General features: G+C 44.1%; 1 protein-coding gene across 6 annotated transcripts in view; it reads left to right on the forward strand.

The window, feature by feature from the left end:
* The first annotated feature begins 1,227 nt into the window (after positions 1-1,227).
* Drp2 (dystrophin related protein 2) overlaps positions 1,228-7,720 on the forward strand; it is a 54,782-nt gene continuing 48,289 nt past the window's right edge. For 3 of the 6 annotated variants that reach the window (XM_031367730.1, XM_031367750.1, XM_031367757.1), the window contains exon 1: positions 1,228-1,630. The gene's annotated coding sequence lies outside the window, so the exon portion shown is untranslated. The remainder of the gene's footprint in view (positions 1,631-7,720) is intronic. The other 3 variants (XM_031367740.1, XM_031367778.1, XM_031367788.1) reach the window with 1 other exon arrangement.

Genomic DNA, 7,720 nt, shown 5'->3' on the forward strand with positions numbered 1-7,720 from the left:
CTATATTAGTTATTGGGAGTGGCTCTACAACATAAATATACACCCCCCCCCACTGAATATGAACAACTACTATTTTTCAATTGAAATTATTTAAAAATATTTTTCTCAGGGCTTGGAATAGAGTCATGTGCTTGCCTAGCAAAGACAGAACCTGGATTTGTCCCCTAGCACAGCATAAACCACCACAGTGCTGCAAGCCCAGGTCAGCCACCAGGTCAGGGCAGGTCAGAAACTGTATACCAAGTTGGAGGTCAGCCTGGGATACATAATATCCTATCTCAAACAAACAAACAAATAAAAAAATTGTCATTTAATAAATCGCAAAATAAAGGAAGTACAACTCTAAAATAATAATAATAATTGTCTTTGAAATAATTCCTAGTACTTTAGACATATTAATACCAGCCCTAGATCCCACAAATCCAGAAGCATTTTCTAGGTTCTAGTGCCATCAGAGCACATGGAGTTTCCATCCTCAGAGGAGTTCAGTAACCCCCAGAACCAGCCTTTACTCCTCTACATACCCAATTCTCAGACGCAGGGGGAGGAAGAATGAGTCCTTCACCAAGGCCTGGAGCTCTCGGGCTTCAAGCTTTAGTCTCCTTTGTGGAGGAGGATGGCGGTGAGAGTTTTCTGACTGCCTTTCCCATTCATTCTTCACTCAACACGCATATGCTAAGTGACCTGCTGGGTGCTGAGCCCTCAATAAAGGCATACACTATTCTGCCTCCAGATCTGTTGGGGCTGTTTTGGAATTTAAACCTTTAACAGTTAAGCAGGAGAGCTGGTGTCAATGAAATCTGTAACAGAGAGTGAGGTAGTCAGTGAGGGGAGCCAGGAAGGAGCTCTCTCTTCTCAAATCATTCCAAGTCCCTTTTCTTTCTTAAATACTTGTTGAGTTTCACATACTGAATGTCTAGGAGGGAGTGACTACAAGAGCTCACAGGTCACTGGCAGATTGCATCGTGCCCAACCCAGACTGTACCTTGGGTACCAATGACAATTTTAGAGCAGCGTGTTTCAGCTCCCCGCACAGAAATTGAGTCCTGGACAGGCTACTGAGGGGCCCCTGCCAGCTGCTGGCTTCAAAGTTGGTTTTGGCTCTGGGCTGAGTATGTGGAAGTTGGGGGCCAGACACTTAGCTCAGCTTAGCAGCTTGTATTGATCTCCGGGGCTCTTTTGTCTCCTCCTCCCAGTGGAAGCCTCTCCTCCTTCTCCCCCTCTCTCCCTCTGCTTTTCAGGCTCTTCCGCTTTGCTCTTCTGCTTCTAATGAATTGAAATCTCTGCGAGCCGCCACGGCTCTGGTACTTTTATAAAACTGTCCTTGCTCTGTCTGCATTCGTCCAGTCAAGGGTATCTTTGCCTGAGGTCGGAGTGGTGCTGTTAGTCCTGATGATGATTGCATAGCAACACAGAGCCGCTCGGAGAGGGGAAGGAGGAGGAGGAGGAGAAGGAGGAGGAGGAGGAGGAGAAGGAGGACGGAGAGGTGGGAGAGACAGGGAGAGTGTGCACACAGCAGCTGTCGGCATCCCTGTCTGAGGGACTTCTTTGCTGATTCACAGAGGCAGCCTAGCCTGGGCCTCCCAGCTTCCAGCTACCGCCTGCTTCGCAGACCTGACGGAATTAGAAGGTAGGCCACAGAGAAATTATTTCCAAGCCTTGCCCTTGTTCAGTTGGCTGAAATAGGGGAAGCTTTAAGGGTATGGTCTAAGGGTTGTCTATATGCCTGTTCTTGTCTGTCTGCCTGCATGTGCCTTTAGGGGAAAACTTACGTTTAAAATGCTTCTAATGAAGTAGCCACTGATTGGATTCATAAAGAAGGAAAAAGATAGCCGGGAATAGTAACTCAAGACAATTTGAGTAATTGTGATCTAAAGGATGAATAAGAGGAAAGAGGTTTGTTTCTCTGATAGAAATGGGGTGTTTATCTTAGATTTTTCAATGACATGCTTTTTGTCCAAAGGTAGATTTACTGGTGAGAGGGAAGGGGCGTGTGTGGAAAGCGTTTGCTGGAAAGAGAAGAGAGGCAACAGTGGACCTCCAATTTTCTGAGCAAATGAGCATTCTGGCCAGGAGACAGGAGACAGGAGTTCTTCCCTGAAGTAAACTGGGCTGAGCCCTGGGTGAGGGGCTCCTGGCAAGCCTGCACTGACTTCCTGACCCCCTGCCTTTCCCCTGAGGCACTTTCCCCATTGTCTGTTCTGTCTTCTGATTGCCTTTCTACCTCCTGTGCCTGGGAGGCACCTTTTACCTCTCCAGAGCATAGTTTAGAGTGATTTGAAATAGAGCTTACTTCTCTCAAGAGTCCAATTCCCCATTTCCTTCTACACCCTCTGCCTCTCCTAGCCTCAGGCTAAGTGCCTCTGGTATGTGGGCCTGGGACTGGAAGGGTAGATCTGCTTTATCCTTCTTTTGATAGGTAGATAAGGACAGGCCTCTTGGGTTCCAAGCAGGTGAGGTGGCCGGGAATGGGGAGAAGAGCTCCTAGTAAAGGAGATGTAGTGTTCTCTTTTCTCAAGAACTGGCCCATACTGTCAGGAAAAGAACATACCTTTCTGCTTTCCTTTCCATTGTTCAAAAGAACAAAGGCATTGAAAACCTCCACCTATAGACTTTTCCAAAGGAATCTTTATTTCTAAATTAAAGTCTCCCAAGTAAATCACCTGCCAAAAAAATGTCCAGAGGAAGCCACACACCTCAGCAGACTCTTCTGAGATTTCAGGGGTGGGGGTGGGCCGGCGGGGGGGGGGTTGTCGGGAGAGACAGTTCCAAGGATTCTTAGGGCTAGAAGTTGAAGTAAATGTCCTGTCTCTGAAAGAAGATGGAGCTGTTCCTTCCCGCTCCAAGCGCTGCTTCCTGCCAACTCTTGGTATGGGATCAAGGCATGAAGGAAGAGACTTGTACCTTCTGGATTAGGCCCTAGCTGTGTGGCTCTGAGCTCCCACCAGGAACAGATTTCAGCTCCCATGTCAACTAAAGGAGAGGAGCTTGGCTTGAAGCAGCAAACTTAGGGTAGGCCCAAAATTTAGATGTAGAGAAGCCATCTAGGGCACAGCCTTACCATCACACATGCTCACGGGTGTCTGCTTCGATCTGCCATAATGCCTGTGAGGTGAGGTGAGGTTAGATGTCATTCATGAAGGTGAGAAGAGAGTCTTACAAACTGAGAAGGCACTCCCCGAGAGCAAGCCCACTCAGTGGATGTTACAGGACGGAGCCACGGTTTCCCCTTCCAAAGGAGTCTGTGTCCTTTATTCCATTTCAATTTATTTCATGTGCATGTGAGAGAGAGGGAGGCATGTGCCAGGACTCTCATGTGGAGTTGAGAGGAAAATTAGCAAAAAATCAATTCTACCCCTTCCACCATGTGGGTCCCAGGAATCAAACTCCGGCTCTTTGGTTTAACAGTAGAGGTGTCTTTACCCACTGGGCCATCTTGCCAGTTCTTCCAAAGGATTCCAGAAAATAGTAAGAAAATCTTTCTAAGCCAATAGTTTTTAGAGGAATGCCAATAGATTCTGTTTAAAGTGTGTGTATGTGTGTGGGATGGGAGGATTGGAAATGATTTTTAACGGAATTGTTCTCTTAGAGAGTGACAATGTACATAAAGCACACTAAGGGCTCCGAGGAGTACTGCTATGCATAAATCTAAATTATGTTTTGACATGAGAAACACTTGAACATTTTACAGGGATGGGTTTAGCAGTTGCTGCTAACTAACCAATTAACCAACCAGACAAACAAACAAACAAACGGTCATCTGAAAACAAACATCTCTAAGACAATCTGCTCCACCATTGGCTTTTTAAATGCACAAACCCAAGAGATTAATAAAATTGCTCTCCGTCCTATAGTTAGTGACTGTCTGAAAGATTGTCTCCTGATTCCGGGATGACTACACCCAACTGCTAAGATCTCTCGTAGGTCCCCTCCTGTGGAAGTAGTCCTGGGAACATGAAGAAGATCTGAGGAACAATCTTTTAAATTTTGAGTGCAACAATGGTATTTATTACATTGCATTTAGTGTCTTGTTATATCTGAAAATGATCAGCTTTCCATTTAGCATGGGATTTGTTGCATTTTTAAAAAGCACCGTGTTATGAAATGTTTTGTGCATTCCAAGCAGCATAAAGCACATAAGAGAGATATAATATGATCTGGACATAATATGATGTTCAGGTTTAAAAAGATATTACCAATAGAGTCTATTTTTCCATAGTTAAAGCGTCCCCACTCCACAGTATCCTGGATGTAGTGTTTGCTATTCTCTTTCATTTATTCATACTTTAATCTTTACCATATGTGTATGTGTTTAAAGAACATATGCTGATGCTTCATACATTTTAAAAGTTTATACCAATGGTGTTCAATGTATTATTATATTGCAACTTGTTTTTTTAATAATCAATATTATACTTGTGAAACACATCCGTGTTGAAATATGTGGCTGTAATTCACTCATTCATTCAATAATGGATTTGTGAGGATAAGCACAATTTATTCATCTATTTTGTGCTGGTGGATGTTTAGATCTCCAGCTTGTGGCTGTGACCATTAGGGCTGCTGTGTTCATTCTTAGGTACTTGAGTTTGGGTGAATGCTTCTGTCAGGAAGAGTATTTGGAGTGGAATTGTTTACTCACAAAATATGAGCGGCAGCACTGTTAAAAGACCTTGTCAGTTCCCTCTCCAAAATGGCTTACCAACTTCCATTCTGACTAGTAGTGTAGGAAAGTTCCAGTTTGATCAAGTTATTTGTTATTTGATGAAGAATAAAATCATCACCCATGGGGATGTACCTTTAGGCTTCTGATGCACCTTTAGCCTTTTGAGTGGGGAAATAAGTTTTATTTCTCAAAAATGCTCTATAGGTCTTACCTCAGGAATGCATTTCCATGTCTCCCTTTGCCAATTAAGGGGTTGCTTTAATCTCACAGGTCTCTTCCAGTTTGACACTTGGAGTTTCTCTGATTTATTAATTGCAGTATATCTGAAGTAGGAACTTGGCTTTGGCTATATATGACAGGGAATTATTTTAGGAAGACAAATAGAACGTGTGTCTCCTCTCTTACTACCGTGCTGTCTAGTAGAAAAGCCCCATCGCGAGATGGTCATGCAGCCTCGCCTTGGACTGAGGCATGGAGTCTGTAGCTACAGGAAGATTTCCTGTTGTCTGGGTCTTTCCTACACATGTCCACCTTAAAACTCAACGTTTTTTTTTTTCTCCTGAGAATAATAAATTGTTTGTCAAACAAACAAACAAACAAACATGGTTAACAAAAAAGAGAATTTCATCTTTTGCAGCTCCCCAGAAGTGTCAATAAACAGTTTGGAATATATTTGTCTAGGCTTTCTTTCTGCACATACTCACACATAGATTTGTAAAGGCATTTACAAAATCCGACTTTTATCAAGCATACTATTTTAACAGCTGCTTTCTTTAACAAAAATATATATGTTTGGCATCTGTAGTGGTTAGCTTTTTGTCAGCTTGACGCAAACTAGAGTTACCTTGGAGGAGGAAATGTTTGCCGAGAAAGTGCCTTGGCAAGGCTGGTTGGTCTTAAACAAGTCTGTTGGGGCATTTTGGGCCCAGAAGGCTCAACCCACTGTGGGCAGCGCACCCCTGGGCAGAGGGTTCTGTATAAGAAGGCAACGTTACGAAGCTCTGAGGAACAAGCCAAAAAGCAGCATTTCTCCATGGCTTCTGCTTCAGTTCCTGCCTCCAGGTTCCTCTTTTTTTTGAGTCCCCACCCTGCCTTCCTTTCATAAGAACCTGTAAGTTCTTTTGGTTATAGTGTTTATCATGACAGCAGAAAGCATAAATCAAGACAGTGTCAGATAAGTCAGTGCACATAACGCGACATCCTTTTAGCAACTACATAGCCATCCCGCATGAGCGGCCTCAATAGATAACCTTTGAGTGCTTGCTAAACCGCAGAAAGCATGAATTAACTGCTGGCAAGAAGGCAATGAATGAGGCAGGTTTTCCATGACTCCAGATTTCTCTCTTTAGTCCAAGGGGAGACTGCACAACCACATTCCTCCCAATGTGTTGTCTCTGCTGACAGTGTGGCGGTGAAGGAAGAGGCACACACGCTAAGTCTTTTTTGTTAGCCCCATTTTATAGATACAGCCGCTGAAGCACTAGCACAAGCAGGTTAGAGAGCTTGTGCAGAGTTTTGCTAGTAAGTGGCAGAGCCAGATGTAGAGGCAAACGCTGTGGCCCTGGGCCTATGCCCTTAACCATCATGCTGTGCTTCCTCTCTGGCACAGTAGTCCACTGACCAGTGTCCTGGTGATGGACATCAGAGTCAATTGCACATTTTTGCTCTTTCGCGCTACAGTACAGTGGACATCCTTGTCCATTTCTGTAACTCTGTAGTGTCAGTTTCTAACTGCCGGGTTTTAGGTGGAAAGAGTTTATTTGTTCATTTTAAAGTATCGATTGAGTCTCAGACACTGAGGAAGCTCTGAACTCAAGCTGAGAAGCCTGTCAGTCCAGAAATTTATTTCTCAGATGTTCTGCAAAGGGCATTTAAGGGCTTTTCCTGGGTTTGTCAGCCTGATACTGCCCCAGACAGATTCACTGCATTCTGCCTTTGCTTGTGTGTGTGTGTGTGTGTGTGTGTGTGTGTGTGTGTGTATTTATTTGTCTGCCAGTTGTGGTTTTCTATGATGGTCTCCATTTGCTATGAAGAGATGCTTCTGTGAAGCCTACTCAATGGGAGAGAAATCATGCCCTGTACTGGAAACCTCGCCAGCTTCCTGGGGCTAGTGAGGTCATGAGCCTTAGAAAAAGACTCCCCCACTGCCACTTTGCTAGACCAGCATAACGCCTTACTACATTCAAAAACTATCCCTACACTCACAAATAAATGTAGAGACCACCCCTAGACAAAGTACTTTAGGCAACTAATAGCTGCCAGGAGAAGGAAAATTAGCGTCTCCCAGGATGAGCCTCTTTATTGGTTGTCCAACACAGGGTGGTCAGCTCTGAAACCAGAGTCACATTAACAACAAAAACAGAGTCAGTGGGTTGCATTTATATGTCTGTTCATACACATATGCACACCATGTCAAAGAAGTATACACTAATAAAACATTAAAAGCAATACCACCAGCCAGACAGTGGTGGCATGTGCCTTTAGCACTTGGGAGGCAGAGGCAGGCGGATTTCTGAGTTCCAGGCCAGCCTGGTCTACAGAGTGAGTTCTAGGACAGCCAGGGCTACACAGAGAAACCCAGTCTCGGCAGAAAAAAAAATGCAGTATCACCCCTTTGGAAGGTGGTTAGTTTAGATCATTAGGGTAGAGGCGTGATGACTGAAGCCTACTGGCCTTATTAGTAGTAGGGAAGGATGAGGAGGGTGAGGAAGGAAGGTATAAACACACAGAGATACAAGGGTCCCACCATGATGTGATGCAACCTGGACCAGGGTCATGATGCCTGTTTCACTGCATAGCTTCTAAAATTGTGAGCTAAATAAAATTTAGAAGTATTTCAAATAATGTTTTTTGTTTTTATAGCTTTTTAAGATGGAGTTTCTTTGTGTAGCCCTAGCTGTCCTGGAACTCACTCTATAGACCATGCTGGTCTCAAACTCACAGAGCCTGCCTTTGCCTCTTGAGTTTGGGAATTAAAGTCATACAGGATCACATCCAGCCTAAAATAATGTTTGGGAGTTTGTTTTGTTTTGTTTTTGTTTTTCGAGACAGGGT

Source organism: Mastomys coucha, chromosome X, assembly GCF_008632895.1.
Source record: "Mastomys coucha isolate ucsf_1 chromosome X, UCSF_Mcou_1, whole genome shotgun sequence".
NCBI lineage: Eukaryota > Metazoa > Chordata > Mammalia > Rodentia > Muridae > Mastomys > Mastomys coucha.